Source organism: Homarus americanus, unplaced genomic scaffold, assembly GCF_018991925.1.
Source record: "Homarus americanus isolate GMGI-L3 unplaced genomic scaffold, GMGI_Hamer_2.0 scaffold8148, whole genome shotgun sequence".
NCBI lineage: Eukaryota > Metazoa > Arthropoda > Malacostraca > Decapoda > Nephropidae > Homarus > Homarus americanus.
Genome location: NW_024721643.1, coordinates 746,220 through 765,593, shown reverse-complemented (window position 1 = coordinate 765,593; position 19,374 = coordinate 746,220). Strand labels below are relative to the sequence as shown.

At 39.8% G+C, this 19,374-nt stretch overlaps 1 protein-coding gene across 6 annotated transcripts in view; it reads right to left on the bottom strand.

Annotated features, from left to right (window-relative positions):
* The window catches only part of LOC121861783 (nipped-B-like protein), a 116,330-nt gene extending 97,334 nt beyond the window's left edge, over nt 1–18,996 (bottom strand). For 5 of the 6 annotated variants that reach the window (XM_042359684.1, XM_042359689.1, XM_042359688.1 and 2 more), the window contains exon 1: nt 18,817–18,996. The gene's annotated coding sequence lies outside the window, so the exon portion shown is untranslated. Of the gene's footprint in view, nt 1–8,758; nt 8,784–18,816 lie in introns of those variants that run through there. The other variant, XM_042359685.1, reaches the window with a different exon arrangement.
* Between the last annotated feature and the right edge of the window lie 378 nt (nt 18,997–19,374).

The window sequence follows — 19,374 nt, the reverse complement described above, 5'->3', positions numbered from 1 at the left end:
TTACCCTACATCAGTGGCGTACGAAATGTATTCTGTATGGCGAATAAAGAAGGGAAAACAAAACTGCTGAAACGTTCACATAATATAAAAGTACTTAAACCCCATAAAGTGTGTATGTGTGTACTTGTATTATATACCGGTATGTGTAAAACAAAATTCAGGAAATATAAACATCACAGCTGTGAATGTAATACCAACCACTATGTTAGTCTTCATTATTTATAAATGTAATAATCCTGAAGTACAAAATACATAATACCAGGTATTTTCGACACGATTTTTAAGAACGTCAAGTATAAAAATCACATTTTAATGACAAAAAACATAACATATGTACGGTATCTCACCTAAATATTAATTTTAGGGGTGAAATCACACACACACACACACACACACACACACACACACACACACACACACACACACCTGTCACTAGTTACTCTCATACTCAGATACTCAAGTTTCGTTCTACCACTAGTTGGTTTTCGTGTAGAAAACACTCTGATGAAGGGAATTAACTCTGAGTATCAGATGTAATATCCAGTAATGTACCGTCCAGGTAGTGGTTCTTGGGGATGGGTGACGCCGGGTTGTCCAAAGCGAAAAGAAACGAACAGATAAACATGTTTGGAGCCATTAACAAAACATGTGGTACAGCTCTGACAGTGGACTAATGAAGATGAAACGAGTGTTTTCTCTCGATGTTGGTCATCCAGCATTATAGCAGGAGAAAGTGTGTGTAAATACTGTACCGGTACTGTAATTTCCTATCCAGACACGTGTAAGAACATCTTAACTGAATCTTGTTATACCTCTCGTATGTTGTCAGAAATAAGATTAAGAAATTGCTTGAAGGTAAATTGTCAAACCTTATTTTTTTCCACTACAGAATCAAAAGCAATCTATTTAAGTTGACTGTTGAAATTTATTTTATTTACAACAACGTATGTTTCCATAATGTGAAAACAAAAAACACTTATGACAGCACACAAGAACTTAGACAACAATGACCTCTGACCCGTATCTATTTTTCTTCAACAATCGCTGCCCTACTTTGGCATAAAAGATAAACCTCGCAACAGCAACCAGAAGGCGGGTTGTGGGAGTCATCTATGCAGCGCCCCACAACAGCATTTACTCAACCAGGCCGCCTTTAATTGCTGTTGGTATACATAACAAAAACCGAGAATTTTAAAACATGTAAATGAAAAGTACAATTGATGCAATTAATTCTTTCAAGAAGACTGTTTGTCACAACATAAAGAGCTTGTTCATGTGTACAGTATACGATTCTGAATATGGTCTCGACCACGAGTATAACACTCGCTGGCAACTATCACTGTTGCTAACAAGGTATCGAGCCGTTTAAAAGGTCATTAGCTACTAATTATTACTTCGCAACCTAATGTATTAATAAGTACCATCTTAACATCACCCAAAATAATGACTACAATTAACGTAAAACGATACTTCACATATTAAATAAATCAAATAAAAGCTAGAGGCAAATAAAAAGGATAAAGGGAAAAAAATCATAATTAATGATGAGCAGAGCAACACGACAGGAGGGAGTGATCAGCTGGAGGTGGCTGGGTCTGAAACAGTGTCGACAGAGATGAGAGTTGGTGAGTAACAATCAATGGTGAGGGAACGCACGACCCGGGGCGGCTGCCTCCCCTCACACCAGCCCCGGACCAACCAACCCACGCTCCACCACCACCACCTCGTGCTCATTGAGACGATAACACATGCATCGGTGTCCTTTTAAGATATGACGTAAGTGTGTTGTTGACTACTGAATGAGTCACTACTACGTGGCAACGGCAGGAGCTGACAATTGTACACTGAATTAATCCTTGCATCAATCAATAAGGATGATGTAATAACCAACATCAAACATTACACTATACAAAATTTATGCCAAAATATGGACTTTAAGACAATATGTAATGCTAAAACTTGGTCTAAAACAGCACAAGAAGGTAGTGGACTAGTGTAAGTAAAGGCAACGACAGAGGGAAGCAGGGCTACTTAAAAAAACTTCCCTTATAAAATAGGTTACTAAGAGTGACTGAACCTTAGTCAAGCTACTCTACTCCCTAATATTATACTGGTGAATTACTGTTAATAACAAATAAAACAAGACGATGGTAAACTCACAGGTTAAAAAGCTCAAAGATGGACTCCCAACCACCGAGGTATGTGTGTACAGGTATGTTCTCATCAAAGTAAGGGGAAATTCGACTCGGAGAAGAGAAAGGAGGGGGATCTTTCGGTAAATCTAGCACTGGGTGTGTCATGATTCTTAGGTTTAGTAGATCACAGTGACACATGTCGGGCAGTATACAGTACATGTCAGCAACTACACATGGTCACCCGGTATAGAACTGTACGTACTGCCAGCAACTATAGTATAGTGCTCACTATCACCAACTGCAGCACGGTATACATATCAATACATATCAGAACAAACGCCACACATTATGTTCCCCACTAACATAGCACGGACTATATTCATAATCTCGCAGTACAAAGGCAGATTATTTTCAACGCTGAATGAAACAAGTGTAACGAATTTCCTTACATCTACAGTACCAGCTTTCAGATAACAAACATGTCAACAGACTGTTGTTGATATTAATTAAAGACAATGGTAGGAAACGATACCCTCGCACAGAGCCAAAACAAAACGATGCACCGCCTCAAAATTATCTACAAGGAATCTGTATTTCAAAATGAACAATTCCAAGGACAACCCTTCTTTAATAATTAGTCGTCATACAACAAAAAGGTGCACACACACGCACTCAGTCTGCTACGTGTTCAGTTGTACACAAACCCAAATCACAACCAAAATTAAGATATCAACAATAATATAAATCTACGTCTTGACGGCTGTCACGCTGCTTAATATATGTCACGTTTCGTTAACATCCAAACATCTCCATTACTGTGATGAACACGATACAGACTAAGTGTAATGGTAATCAACAACTTTACCACCAAAAGATTAGCCCCCAGCTTATTTCACCTGAACAAACACAGGTCAACCAATAACCAACAGAAGTGGCTACTCAAACTTGAGAAATGATTCGCAAACGCAGGACCTACAGTACTGTCCCTAGCTGTATGGCCGGACAAAGAGTGTGAGGGGTGGCTACGTGAAAACTATCACGTCAGCATTAAAAATGAAGGGAAATGAGGCGCGACTTTTCCTTGTCCGGCATACGTACGCCCTAATTCTCACCACCAAGTCGTGACATGGGCAACGGGGGAGGGGGGGGGTTGCCTCGCATCCATCACAAAAACACTCAAGATGTACAAATACATTAGGCATATACGTTTAAAGTGGCACTGAGTGTTCATCTCTTACATAAATATTATCGAATGAGATGAATAGTCTCTAATACTGTAAAGATATTGTCATGTTCAATATCAATAACACTACGTCACCCACTTAATCGCAAGGGCAATACCACCACCGTTATCATACGTCCTCTATCACCACCGAGACAAGATACTGTGTATATGCATCCCGTAACACACTTTATTATCTGCTTTATTCGTAGGGAACTGAATGAACACAGCAGGAGACAAGAAAGAAGGGGTGTGTGTGAGGCCAATTGGGTGATTTTTTCATCTTGCATTTTTGAGACTCAACCTAAGTTATAAATTTCAGCAAGGTAAATCAAAACACGTGTAGGAACGTTGTGTTTAAAATAAAATTGATCAAACTTTGCAAATGTAGGCGAACCACTCGCGCGCGCGTTCTCAAAAGTTGCTGGTAGGAGTGTGCTTGTTCGTTAACGTACTATTGTTTCTTTCAAATTAGTTATTTTTAGTTTCGTTAAACAATGGCAGCTAGGGAGTTGGCTTGCACCTCACCATGACGCGATGCACTAGATAACCTGGTATTTTTCCACGGTCACCACCTCTCAACGCCCCTCCAACAACAATGTCAAATTTACATAGTTCACAAGAGTGCACTATATCGCGGCGGCCTGACTGATATCTTTATAGTGGGTTGCAGAACCACTATCATGAATTCTGGGGAAGCGCCTCTGTGAACATTGTGTAACAGAACAAGCCCGTCACAAGTCGACGAGCACACGAGGGAAACGTTATCATAAAATAATTAACCGTGTGTAGACAGACGTAGAGCGCCTAGCGGAACAAGGCAGGAGCAAGGAGCGAGCCCGGGCTGGGAGGAACGCCAGGGAGACGAGTGGTGGGAGGGAGACGAGTGGTGGGGGGGAGCCACCCAGCACCCCCTCACCGCCATCAGCCCTTCTCAAAATAACCCCCCTCCCCCTGTCTGGTCCTTCGTTTTTCTCACTCAGTATCTCCTGACTTAGATACACCGAGGGGGGGGGAGGGTAAAATACAACAAATAGTAAACGGGAAAGGTAGGAGTAAAGAGAACTGGATAATGGGGAAAAGAGAAGAGGGAGAATGCCAGTCTCTTCCGCCCACGCGTGTGCTGGCAGGCGAGACGGTCCGGACCGGTGGGCTCCAGCACAACGGTACCACCCCCAACCCAAGCCTCCACCTCCCTAACAACCATCTACCTGCCGCGTGCACCTTTCAAGCTCCCTTATACTTCACATTAATAGTGCAGACGGACGGCACCATTATAGCAGCAAATGCACACCAGCAGGCCGCTGCAGGGAAGACAATGAAGCAAAAACACAATCTAGATGGAATCTTTCCCCCTCTTGACTCAATGTAATGCACGCTCTTGAAGCGTTATTGACACATTTCACTTGTTATTTAAAACGAGGATTCTGTAAGTACGAAGCCCACCATCCGATAGCCGTGGGTATCTTTGGCGGTCCCTGTTGATATTGTTATTAAGAGTAATGTATGTAGTTCTCCTTCAAGATTCTTCGAACACTGCTGGACACAACGCAAGGCCGTTTGTTTACTAGAGTACATAATATAATATAATACGAAACAACAATGCCCAACCATTAAATTAAGTAACGGGAAACTAAGTAACCAATCACCTACCACTTTTACATTTGTTCATAATCTTTACTACGCACTATAGTAAACAAACGACCTTGGGTTGCCAGCTGTCTCCAGCAGTGTTCGAAGAATCTTGAACGAGACTGTACTGTACATGTGAAGGGGGTTATATGCGGCGTGTAGAGATATTTGCTTGTGTGAACTAAACTCCATGAGGACTGCGAAACACCAAGCTCAAAATACGTTCAATGGTATGCAAATTGCGATTATCATTCTTCAAATTCAACATAAAGAAGACTGGGTGTTAGCATTCCAACATAAACTTATCCCTGAAGGCCCTCAACATCCTGGTCAAGACATTAAAAAAAACACCACAACCAAACTAACCTTTGAAAATCTTACATAACCTATAAAAATCCCAAAACCATAAAAAGATGACCTTATTTGTGTTTTCGATGGGAGTGTTTTTTCGGTGTTCAGATGAGGGACCCATAAACTCAAAGGCGAATCTTAACCTTTTTATAGGTAAAGAAAGGTTAGGTACGGTTTTCAAAGGTTTGTTTGGTGTTTTTTAGAGTTTAAACCCCACATTTTTCCTCTACTCCAATACTTGCTCACTTAGCGAACAAAATTGTTGGTAGGGGAGCATATCTCCATAAGAGGGGGGGGGATGTGAAACGTGGGATTCCATAATATCCGCAAACTCATTTCGGTTGATGTGATTACAAATTCCATATTATTGCAACATAAATATTCTTTGTGGTAACATAAGGGCAATATTTACCAATTAAGTATCCGTACCGGCACAATTTATTATAGACACTAAAATTGTTCTCTTGGCTGATAATGATCAGATATAGTGATATATGTTTACAAATCATCTCCGAAACTTAGGCGTGACAGCAACGCAGTAAACTTCCCGAGGTTGTGTTGAGCGCCGGGACCCCGAGACAAATGACCCTACCTCATCCATCCACTTTTCTCTGCTTGACCGGGTTACTCTCACTAACACATTTGTATTATTTTGTTACCGCAGATGTTTGCTTGAAAAAAAAATGAAAGTGAATTTAATCCCGATATATTCATTACTGTGACACGGTGCTATAATTTTACCTGTATTAAGTGAATCGTAAAAGCATAACTGATTAAATTCAAAATGTCACAATATTACAGCGACAACGCAAAATTTCTTGGGCAATTCCTCTTCAAGAGAAGGGAGGAGGCTAATTCCTCCCATGGCGTTCTGCCCGATGAGTAGTTTTTGAAGAGCAGACCTCGCAACTCTATTCAAAGGCTCCTTACCAAGTTTCTCAGCAAAATCCTGACTTCTTTATGAATCATGGCCAAGTCCAGGGTTGAAAGTCAAATGTGCTCCAGTCCTAAGAGGCCTTAAACTAAATTAACATGATCATTAGAATTAGGACCACTTTGGACTAAACCTAATTCTAATACTACTCAACTACTGTAGTCTTAGACGTCCACCACCATGATAACGTTAAGTCAAAATATAATAAGCCGGACACTTGGTAACACACGGTAGCGAGCTCAGCAGTAGTGACGTGATCGTGTTTACTGCAGCTGTCTGAGTAACAGGGGTGCCCCATAACGTCTCGAGGTAACACTATCACACTTGCTCTGAACTTCCTAACCATGTACTTAGTTTAATCATGTTTTAACTCTACCTAAGTTTTATCCACTTGTTGCTGAATATTTCTTCATGATCTCAGGACAATTATACATAGCTGCATGATTCAGCAGAAAAGCTATTCGCATATTACAGTATCTTCCTATATTGAACGATCCATTGCCCTTATTCAGTGGGTACACACGTAACCAGCTGCACCCCAAGGCAATGACCATGAAACACCTAACTGCGATTTTCCGTAACCATAACACAATACTACATTAATTCTCATACATATTGCGGTCGATATATATATATATATATATATATATATGTATATATATATATATCACTGCAATAAGTGAGAACTCTATTTTCATCTTTATAAGACCCGACAATTATATACTTTCCAAAAAGGATAACGAACCAGCCAGCTGTAGCATCTGACAAGCAGCATACACGTTCCTTCTCGGTGTACATGAGTAGAGGTTTTACACACTAGCAACCTGATGGCTACAAACACCAAAGGAGAGGCTCTGGCATTGATCCACCTCCTCATGTTGGTTTCTCCCCGTGGCCGCCCAGTTGCAGCTTCCTGGGTTCGCCAATAGTAATGAAGGGTAATTTTAAGATGTAATGCTGCTTCTTGCATCATTTCGGATATTCACAAGAGCGAAACTAGCACTGTATGCAAATGGCCATGTCGGTAACAAATTCTTCAGATGTTGTTTTACCAGGGAGTGAGAATGACTGACAAACAACACTGTACTGGACTGTAGGTTAATCTCTAGGTAACATGTGGCAAGCTCCACAGGAAACGAAACACATTCAGTACACCAATTAGTATTTTACGATTGGATGGAAGTTTCTGAGGTTACCAATTCTTTTAATATTTGTTATAATACTGTATTGTATAACCACATTACTTCATAACCAGGCTACATCCCTTCATTCAACGTTCGGAGCTGATCACTCTTACTAGGAAAGTGGTTCTTTACCCACAAAATAGAGGATAAAAATTATTAAAATCAAAATTAAATCAAAGTCTTTCCACACACCTGGTTATGTTTGATAAGATCCTCTTGTGGGCGTCCCTTCCCAAGCACAGCTACACCAGCTGACAACTGTGTAACAGCATTAGGTATATTTGGGCAAATTCCCATCATTTTAGGTTAGATCTGGTTTACTTATGCAATTATTGTACATGCTCATTAGTATTGCAAAGATGAGAAGTGAACTTAGTTCTCAGGCTACAACTTTATATAAATGCAATGAAAATTTCCATGTATCTTTATTAGTTTGGCAATTTAACTTTTTTGCAGGATACATATCATATTTACAGTGCAGTACTGTACTCTGGTTGGCATCCATATCATGTACAAACCTGTATACAGTAAAGTACATTATTAAACACAATGTTGCTATTCTTTTCTCAAAGGGATCAAGGTTGGTCCTAAAGTAATTTACTATAAGTGAAGTTACAGTAGTTTTCATTATTGCTCCCCAGTCAATACGATTATGCTGCTGGCTCCATTGTGCAGCCTCAAACTTCCACTATACTGTACTGTACTATATATAGTTTTACCAACTGAACAAGACATCAGTGTCTGATTTCCACACCTGTTAAATATCAACAAAAGTCTACATTTGTGCATAATACAGTACCATTACCTGTCCTTTGTGAATATTGTACTGTACACTTATTTCAAGATTTTATCTGTACATATCAACAGGATTTCCTCTGTGAACATTTATATATTTTACATGTACTGTACAGTAATATTAACAGATGTCAACTAGGACTTTTGACAAATTTTATACATTCCTCTCCAGGCATATCAGTCTTACTGCCATTAAATGTGGTTGAATTCCTAACATAAGGATATATAACTGATTTTACACATACTGTACCCACTCTACTATAATTGAGTAAATGCATGAACTTATTCAGAATACATAAAAAATTTCAAAATCACATTCAAGCCTCAATTCTGCATTAAATACAACATACTACTCTATATTGCACAGAGAATAACATGAAACTATCCTAGCAGTGTTTAAGTTTGAAGGCGAAAAGCATATGTTAAATGGCTACACTATTGGTGCATGAACTAATGGGCTGTCCATGTGTCACCAGAAATTCAGCAAACATCATACAGTACGTACAGCACTTCTTTTGTGAAGAGAGGATTTATAGGTGTCCGGCAAGTGTTAATTCAATGACTGTCTCCGTTAGAGCCTGGCTGGACAGTCTGGGGGTTGCTTCGGACATCAACGAACTCCGGGGGGTGAAAAATACAGTAAATGACAAAAAATCTACAGCAGCATAATTACACCTATAGCTGGTCAAAAAGGGATAAAGAGCCAAGACAAGGGAAAAATTTTCAAGAAAATGTATTAAGTTAAGATAACATGCAACAGTAGTTGCTTCTGTTAAGGGTTAATTTATATAAGAATATACATTAGGAGAGAGCAAAACAAATTTAACAGGGCGCTGATGTCCAGTACACATTCTTGCATCGCCCCAAGCTGTAGATTATATACAGTAGTTTTATCATTACCATATTTCGTTATCAGTACTATGCATAATGCCATTACTGTACAGTACAAGTTTTATATTATGCAATCTTTCAAATACGCATGAATAATATTTCGACTGTGCCTCCCCTAGTCATTTTTTTTATCAGTCCGAAGTCAACCCCAAGTCGAAGACAATTTTCACATACCGGTACCTCCATTCAAGTCACATTCTCAGGTACTGTACCATATATAGGATTTATCAAGCACCTCACATTGTTTCAAAATTTTCAAGATAGACAAGTTTCTAATATTTTTCACTATAGTTATAAAGTATACAGTATATTACTCTATGTTCTCTGGTACACTCCTGCCAGAGAAAGTTTTGCAACATTTGAAATTTGAAAAAAAAAAAAATGGATTTTGATTATTGACTTCTATTATCACTTACACTTTAAACTAGCAAATTATACTTGCATATGATAACTAAATAGTTAGGGCAATACTCTGTAACTTGAAACAAAGAAAAGTTTGCTTGCTGTAACTGTCTACGAGCTGTCACCTCTGAACTTTTTTCACATATTTTTTTCCGAAGCCAACCTGTATGGTACTGTATAGACCAAACAATTAACTCCAGTTATTCAAAATAAGACAGGTGTTCAGGACAGCCAGGTGGTGCACTATTACTAATGAGAGAACCACCACAAACATACACAGTACAGTACCATATAAGTAGACCCCAAGATATAATGTAGCACATCAGCTTGAGTGGGAACTAACTCTAAAGGATGAGGCTCGACAACAACAGTTTCTTTAATGCACTTGTACAACATACTCGACTTTGTTTTACACAAAATAATTCCTATCTTTCTGAGTAACGGAATATCCCGGATGCCAAAAGGTTATTTAACACAATAGCCTAATCCACATTAATCCAAGACTTCCGGATCAATGGGTTATGGTCATGCACATTTTCAGGATGCCAACATGAACAGCCACACTGATCAGATACGTACTACTGTACAGCTACAGTATACTGTATACTTAGGGTTAGCATAGGTCCCCCCCAAAGTAAAATCTGATTCTGCAGCTACTGAAGAAAGTAACCACACAACTAAGAGCAACACAACTCCAGAGCTAGAAGACCCTTCCTTCAGAATGCACTCTACCTATAAGACTAGGAACTAAAGTGCTGTACCTTATACAAAAAATTTATGTAACAAACAAAATCTTAAAAGGATTTTCACTTATGTAACCACAGGAGATAACTGTCATAGTCTTATCGCACGAAATATACCAGTAGCTAATCTTTTATCTTAGATGCCTTACTCCCTTCTGTGGAGTGGCCAAAATAAGTCTCTAAGCCAGTCTGATACTACATTACTGTCGAGGCAACAGTGCAGGGTATTCTTTATTCCCCTTATACCCTCCTTGTTCTCTTTAATGCTTAGTTCCATGTTTCTGGCTCAAGATGTAGGCTCTCTCTTTATTCCATTCATCAGTCACATGTTTCTGTATATCATCTCTACTTTACCCTCTTCCACCTTTCACATGTTTAAACCACTTCAAAATAACCTCACTTCTCCCAATTTATCCCACTGTAATTTTCACCATCATCTTCTCCATTTCAAACACCCCATATATTTCATTGTTTCTAATGTTAAACGTAGATGCAGTCCTAAGGTAACTTACTATCTTCATCTAGCTTTCACTCAACAGATCAAAGCAAGAAAAACAGTCTAATATACTGTAGAGGACCTACTGTAGTCTCACTTCTGGTGTTACATGCTAGCTCAGAATAGGCCATTCTAAAATGGCAGTGATTTCCTTAACCTTTAACTACCAATCACAGCTACGGTAAATTACCATCCGACCTAGGAACCATTAAGTTGAACATTACAGGCAGTCCTGGAAGACCTCATTCTTTGCATTTTCCATGTTACCACACACAGGTTGAATGTTGTTATGGTTCATACAAATATAAACCAGTCCACTACTTACAAAGAGGTTACATTCCAGACTCGGTACATCAATCAATTTGTTCAGCAGTCAAGTTTTATTGTTGCTATCCTTTCATAGCCGCTATTTGCCCAGAGAATGCCCAACTTCAGTGAGACTTTCCATATATTTTAGGATGTCTAATTTCACCTCTAGCATAACTGTACAATGCATCCTAACCAAACTTTCACCATTCTTTTGGTTCTGAAACATTATTGGAACTCAAAAAAAATAAATAGAGAAAAAATAAAATAAATAAATAAATTCATTTAAAGTAGTGGAAAACATAATGAGATGCAAGTTGTACAACACAACAAAAGACTGCAGGAACACACTCTGGCCTCTTCTGAAGCACACCCCTACTGCAATCCTGTTGTAGGATTCAAAACTTAAACTGAAAGTCCAGTCGGGATTTGTAGTTTATTTTATTGGGATATTGTTCACAAACCTGAAGGTTTGTAAGTAGTGGGATGCCTCATATTTAATAAGCTGTGTTACAGAATTGCCAGATTTAACCCCTAGACCAAAATCCTAACTTACCAAAACATTAGTGTACCAGTAACAACAGATCCAGAAATGACAAGTTCGTCAAAAACCACCATTGCTCCATTTCAATTTTGGGAGCCCAACATTAAAACACAACATATACTGTATAAAATAACTTAAGCCCACAAATCCTTTACATTTTTGATCCTCCATAAATTTTTACCCACATGCAACTTACAACAGTACACATATACAGTAGCTTTATCTAACCCACAAGACACTGATATTCTGGTTTAACGTTGCAAAATGTTGGTAGTTTGATATGTCGAGTAGATACCTTGTGTGAGCCTCCCACAACACAGAATGAGATGATCTGAGGTTCTTAAAATTACAAGGTATGTTGATTTTGTAGTCACAAAAAATTGTACAGTAGTCTGAAGGCAAAAAAAAAAATGTGGAAAGGGGCCTCTACAAGTAAACACATACCATAATTATACTGTACCGGTAAATTTGAATCTGAGTTGTAAACGATAAATACATACTGTAGTTTTCATAGGTTATGTAAGGTTGCAAATTCACATAGACCAACTCACCCAAGACAAGAACATTAACTCGATGGCAAGATTACCTCACTAAATAACCATTAGATGTATTTAGTTTTGTATAGTTGGTCTCAATTACATGTTACTATGGCTATGTTAGGATTAGTTAAGTTAGATTTACCCGTATATACAGTACATCTCAATTTCACCAAGTAAGCAAGTGGTGAAGTGTTGACAACTGCCAGTTGGCCAACAAAACTCAGTTTACGAACAGAAGTTTAGAGAACATTATTTTCTCTGACCTACATATTCCATTACAATGTGGGTCACAATCCCTACAAAACAAAAAATAATATTGGAAATACCTTACTTACCACAGTGACTGCAAATATTAACTACAGTCTGTCAACCAAAAATCTACTTTATAAAATACCAATACAGCGAATAAATATTTTTTTTATGAAAGATTTGAGCAATCTAAATATGAAATTTATGAATAGACTAATTTTTCAAACATTACAGAACAGTATATTATGAAAATTGGCCAATTGGATGTATGCATGGTGGTGTGAATGACAAGTCTACAGTACAGTACATGTCTTCAGGTGCATTTGAAGAGTAAATTATGCAAATAGTGATTGCAGGGGAATGAGAGACACTGAAAGCTTATTTGCAAATTTGATAACAGAATATATCGGTAATGAATTAGTTAAGAGTACAGTAAGTCCTCGCTTAACGTTGTTTCGGAACTACGTCGATGAACTTTTAGAGACCAAAATTTTTTTTAACATCCAGGTGATCCGATACTACGTCGTTTTGCATCGTCACGGACTACTTTCTACGGCGCCTCACCCGCTCTTGTCTGGCCTCGCTACGCCCTCTCTCGACTCAGCGCACTGCCCTCACTCGCAGAACGTCACAGCGTCCCCAAGCGACACCAAGCCGGTCTCTGTTACGACTCTACATCTTTCATGTGTGCTTAAGTGTTTCAGCTCTAAAATGGTACTCTAACCATTTGAAATAGCTTCCAAGCCATTTCGAATGGTTAGAGTACACTGCTGATGCGAGTGTAGTGAAGAGGCAACATAAGACCATTACCCTTGCTACGAAAATGGATGTATTAACCCGATTTGAAAAAGAGGAACGTGCTGTGGACATAGACTCTGTGCTTGGTCTAACCCCCACAAAGGTTCTTACTATCTGGACCAACGCTAACAAGATTAAGGTTAGTGCTGGAAGTGGTTCTTCTCTGAGTGCTTCTAAGACAACTCGTACTAGAAATACTGTGATAGAGAAGGTGGAAAAGATGCTGGCAATGTGGATAGAGGACCAGAATCAACACAATGCCCCTGTGAGCCTTATGGTTATCCAGCATAAGGCGAAATCCTTGTTTGACGACTTAAAGGCAAAAGAGGGTGAAGGCTCAAAGGCAGAGACCTTTACGGCCAGCCGAGGATGGTTTCAACAATTTAAGTGGCGTTATAACTTCCACAACATAAAGATGACTGGTGAAGCTGCCAGTTCAGATAAGGTTGCTGCTGAGACATTCCTGCCAGAATTCAAACGGACTATCCAGCAAGGAGACTACTCACCAAAGCAAGTCTTCAATATGGATGAGACTGGTCTCTTTTGGAAGAGGATGCCTGAGAGGACCTACTGTATATCTCCAAAGAGGCGAAAAGAGCGCCAGGTTTTAAAGCGGCAAAAAACCGCTTGACGCTGCTGCTTGGCGCAAACGCTTCCGGTGACTTCAAGCTGGAGCCTATGCTGATTTCTCGCGCTGCCAACCCACGGGCCCTGAAAGGTTACTCTAAGGATCACCTTCCTCTCATTTACAGAGCAAACAAAAAGACATAGATAACCGGCGCCATATTTAACCAGTGGTTAAACAAGTATGCCGTCCCTGCACTGAAGGAATACTGTGCCAAGGAGCACCTTAATTTCAAAATTCTTCTGGTCCTTGACAATGCTACAGCTCATCCTCCCAATCTCGACGACTTGCATGACAGTGTAAAAGTTGTATTCCTGCCTCCCAACACAACAGCATTGATGCAGCCCATGGACCAAAGCGTCATCGCCGCATTCAAGGCATATTATTTATGCTGTACCGTGGCCCAGCTGCTCAAGGCTACAGACGGAAATAAACCAACGATCCGAGAACACTGGCGCAGGTTCAACATTCTTCATGCAACTGACAACAATGGCAAGGCATGGGAAGATGTTTCAGAAAGTTGCCTGAATGGTGTGTGGCGTAAACTGTGGCCCAAGTGCATCAACAGTTTTACGGGATTCACGGACTTAGTCCCAGCTATGAATAGGGATATCCTCAGCTTGGCTAGACAGGCAGGCTTTGATGAGCTGGAATCAGAGGATATTGGGAATGTCCTGGCATTCCATACAGAAGAGCTCACCAAAGAAGATCTGCAACAATTAGCAGAACACAGTCCCGTTGAAGACGACGACGAAGAAGCTCAACGAATGCTAACTTCCAAGAGGTTGGCAGAATCGTTGAACATGTTCCAGCAAGCAATGCAAATGCTTTTAGGTGACGACCCAAACAGAGAACGTAGCTCAAAGGCTCAATGCAGCATTGAAGACAGTCTTGGTTGTTACACCGAGATCTATAAGAAGATGAGTAGCACCAAGCAGTCAACACTGGATTAATTTTTTCGTGGCAGGACGTCAGGAGCTTCTTCACAACAGCCGGCAGCCGAGGAGGAGCAAGCAGCGACGGACGAACCCCAGTCAGGGCAGGAGGAGGAGGAGGCAGCCACAGTCTCAGTGACTCCCCTACCACCTCCACCCATCGGTGAGTACCAATACATAACTTAGTACTGTAGTTCTATATACTATTTTCTATAGAAATGGCAATGATTTTCTGTATATGCAACTTTTTTCATGGGGCAAAGGGAGGCTCAGGAACATAACTCCCGTATTTTATCTATTTGTTATGGGGAAAATTGATCCGCTCAACGCTGTTTTGCATAACGTCGCGTTTTCAGGAACGTAACCCCGACGTTAAGCGAGGACGCCCTGTACTGGGTACTATATATGACCATAGTGTCTAACTGGGGCTAAAAAAGGTGATAATAAAAGGATCTTGATCCCTACACTACAGGGACACCACCTTTATTATACTACCTGTAATTGGCTAACGCTAGATGATTTTATTCAGCACGGAGAGGATCAAGTACACAAGGCGTTAAAATATCAAATCAAGAGCAAATACGAAGCACGTGTTATAAATTAGCTGGGACTAATCATAAAGACAAGTCTTATCAAGTCGTCTCTCTTTAAAAATCCTATCCTAACCTCTAGAGACAAGTGCAATTTCTTGGCCAGCATGAGACAGTGACGTTATTTGTCTCAACAATTAGCTACAGTCTTAAATTAAGAGAAATTTAGACTCGGGGAAGTATTAGATACCACACTGGCAAGTACCCTATACTGTTAAGTACGGTACCGGTACACATTGTTCCAGAAGAGTGGAACAAATTACCAAAAACCATCATTACGATAATTCAAATGAGAAACTTCAAAACCAGTTTATGAGTAAGGGATGGGTGAAAATACAGCTGCCTAGTATGGGCCAGTAGGCACTACTGAAGTTCCCTTTAGTCTTACGTTCTTCCCACCTAAGGTGATGGTCATAGCTTCTTTTGTTGATACGTTCAGGAGAGAGTGAAACTACAGATACCTTAACGAGTGGCTCTCAGACTGATTATTCTAAGCATTACATCATAAGTTGTTCCGATATCACACAATTCAAACCATGTCATTAAACCGTTTACTACTGGATGCCACTATAATATTTTATTTGGCTAATGCCAGACAATTCTACTCGGCACAGATAGACCCCTCAGCCCCAAGGGGCTAATACACTATATCCACTAACCCCTTCACTACTGAATGCCATATTTAATATTTCATTTGGCTAATGCCAGATGATTTTATTCAGCAGAGAGAGATCCCTCATACCTAAGTGGTTAAAAGTGATACAGTTATAATACAAGTATACCATATACAGTACAGGTGCTACATGTATTTTTTTTTCATGGTTGGAGCGATCTGGTAAATGAGTACGTCTTTATTTAGCGAAACCTTAAAATACGATATATCAACTTATCCGATCCCACTGGAATTATATGTTACATTTCCATTAGTAGAGCAGCAGTGCAGAAGTTACCGACATATCTGGTACATATTGGGACATGTACAGGAATTAGTATCCAGAACAACTCCACGGGCATAATAATTGCAGCAAGGAAAAACAACTAACAAGCAGGCCATTGCCTCCAAAGTTTTGGCACTCCTGCAAATAGAAATATCACCGAGCTAATATGTCTTATTTCTGCAAGAATGAACTGCTACTGTAAGTACAGTAAACCAGAAAATAAATAATTTACTGCTTCATTGCGGCTAAATATTTTATCCCACTAAGGGTTTATTCTTATATAATAACAATTGCCAAAGTCAAGGCCGACCCACTGTTTTGGTACATTCAAAGTTCTTTGTTTTTGTTCCAATAAATTAGCATTCTAAGTACCAATAGAAATGTTGGTGCTACTATAGTACCGGAAGGTGGTCTACAGAGCCATATAAGTACATAAGAAAATAAGGAGTCTGCAATAGGCCGGTTGGCCTGTGCATGGCAGCTCCTGTCGAGAGTTATTACCACTCTCTATCATCCATGAATCTATCCAGCCTCCCTTTGAAACTTTCCAGGGTTCCAGCACTTACTACAAGGTTGCTAAGCTTGTTCCACTCATCCACCACCCTATTTGTGAACCAGTTCCTTCCTATCTCCCTCCTAAACCCAAACTTATCCAACTTGAATCCGTTGTTCCGAGTCCTATCCTGCTCGGATATTATAAGAACTTTATCTATATCACCTTTATTGGTTCCTTTCACCCACTTGAATACTTCTATCATATCTCCCCGCACTCTTCGTCTTTCTAGGGAATGCAAGTTTAGTTTCTTTAACCTATCCTGATATGGAAGGTTTCTAAGTCCAGGAATCATTTTCGTCATTCTTCGCCGCACCGACTCTAGTGAATTGATATCCATTCTATAATAAGGGCACCAGAACTGAACCGCATAATCGAGGTGCGGCCTGACTAGCGCAAGATATAGTTGCAATAAGACCTCTGCACTCTTATTACTTACACTTCTAGATATAAAACCATCTATAGAGATGGAATCGGTATACAGTACCAGGATATTTGCTGTAGTGTCCATTAACCTAACCTAGGTCAAGTGAAGTTCGGTTAGATTAATGGACGCTAGTGTAAATATCCTCCAGCTCAGTAGACTGCATACTATAGTGTAAATATCCCAGTAGATCTCATAGCACTATACTGGTACAGGGTAGTGTAAATATCCCAGTAGACTGCATACTAGTGTAAATATCCCGATAGACCACATACTGTAGACTAAATATCCAGATAGACCACATACTATAGTAGCACCCAAATGTTTGTGTGATAATCTAAAGAAAACATTATCAATTCTGATTTTTTTTTCCGACATTCATCACACTTGATCCAAGACTAGTGCCAAACTATTTATGAACACAAACGATGTGAACCAATCAAACCTGAGCATTCTTACATATTCAATATGCCAATATGTAGCAATCTTGACCTTTACTTAGCAACTTCATTCCTAACAGACCAAGTAGTAATGATTCCCAGGACAATTTCCACTTTAATTTGGATTCAGTAAATTAATTAAAATTTACACAAATACTGTCTCTACTCCGGGAACCAGAGCCCGTATCCAGCTACAAACTACTGTTTATTTGTAAGTAGGTTACCCAGGGACAGCATGCATCTGCATGATAAGTGTGGAGTTAAGTCTAGTTCCCACCGAGCCACACCACCAAGCTGGGCTGGCCACACAGCCACCCAACACTGCCGGCACATGGCTCATCACCACCACCCTACAACATCCAATATATAAGCTCACAAATCAAAATCTTTCCCGATCAGCTGATCCTGAACAACCAGTACCCAGTACCGTTATCCCAGCGTACTGGCTCCTCCCCGCCAAGTTCTTTCAACCTTTATGGCAAAGACACACAATATAATGGCAATATTTTACAGTTTTGGGGCGAAAGAGGATATATTTATTGTATGTTTTGGTAGAAAGTACGTGATAGGCTACGGTCGCTTTAGCCATGTCAATGACTCCATTTTCTGGCGGGGACGAAGGCGGCGCCATCTATCCCGCCGGCCCTGAACCACCACCCCGCTGGCGTTTACCCCTTATTTCTGGCCTCACGGCGGCCTTTAACCACGCTTATTGCATCTAAGAGTGCCAGTCAACCCAGGTCATGTAGATCCTGGGGCGACAAGTGTAAAAATGACATAAATAAGGATGTAGAGAAGTGAAAATGTGGTGGGTGTGCAGGTCAGGTTGCGGGTGTCGCCGCCAGGGTACAATGGCCAAGTGTACAGCCGCCCTCACCAACCTCACAGCATTCAAAAATTTACTTTACAGCCGCTCACATGACAATCAGCTGACTATAATGGTGGTACAGCATATGACATGACATGACCATGCATGACACTCTGGCCGTTTGGGAACATTTTCCACGCCAGATTTTCAACTCTATTTTGAAAACAGCTACGAAAAGAAACTTCAGTTGGAGAAAGAACAGAGGTGAAACTCATAACTTACCTCAAAAGGCTGGTTCTGTTGACGTTATGGGGGTAATGACCAAATACTACTCATTTTCATTATAGCACTTGAGGTGACACTTTATAAATATAACAATATATCACTAGAAAGGTCAAAAATTCACGAAATTCTGGATCTCAAACAACAAGACGCGCCACAGTCACTCTGGCCACAGCACACTGCCTCATATCCGCGCTCACAAAACTAGTTCCCTCAGCTCCGCCGCCATCACGCTAAATACATCATTACTAAACACAAACTAAGAGGAAAATATTTTTACTTAAATTATAATGTTATATAAACTTTATATTCTGTAATTATAGTACATAATTCAGAAAAAGCGTAAGAATACATGATGTAAATAGTGCAGGTCACTCCTGAGCCTCCTGCCAAACCGAACAATATTTTCAATATTCACTGAGTTCTTAAGGATCTATCGCATAGCATTTAGTGTCAAAATGTCACTTTATATATATTCTACATAATCGTAAGTATCAAAAGTTTTAAGTTCAAGTTTATCGACATAAATTGAGCAAAATGTACTTTATTCAAAGAAAA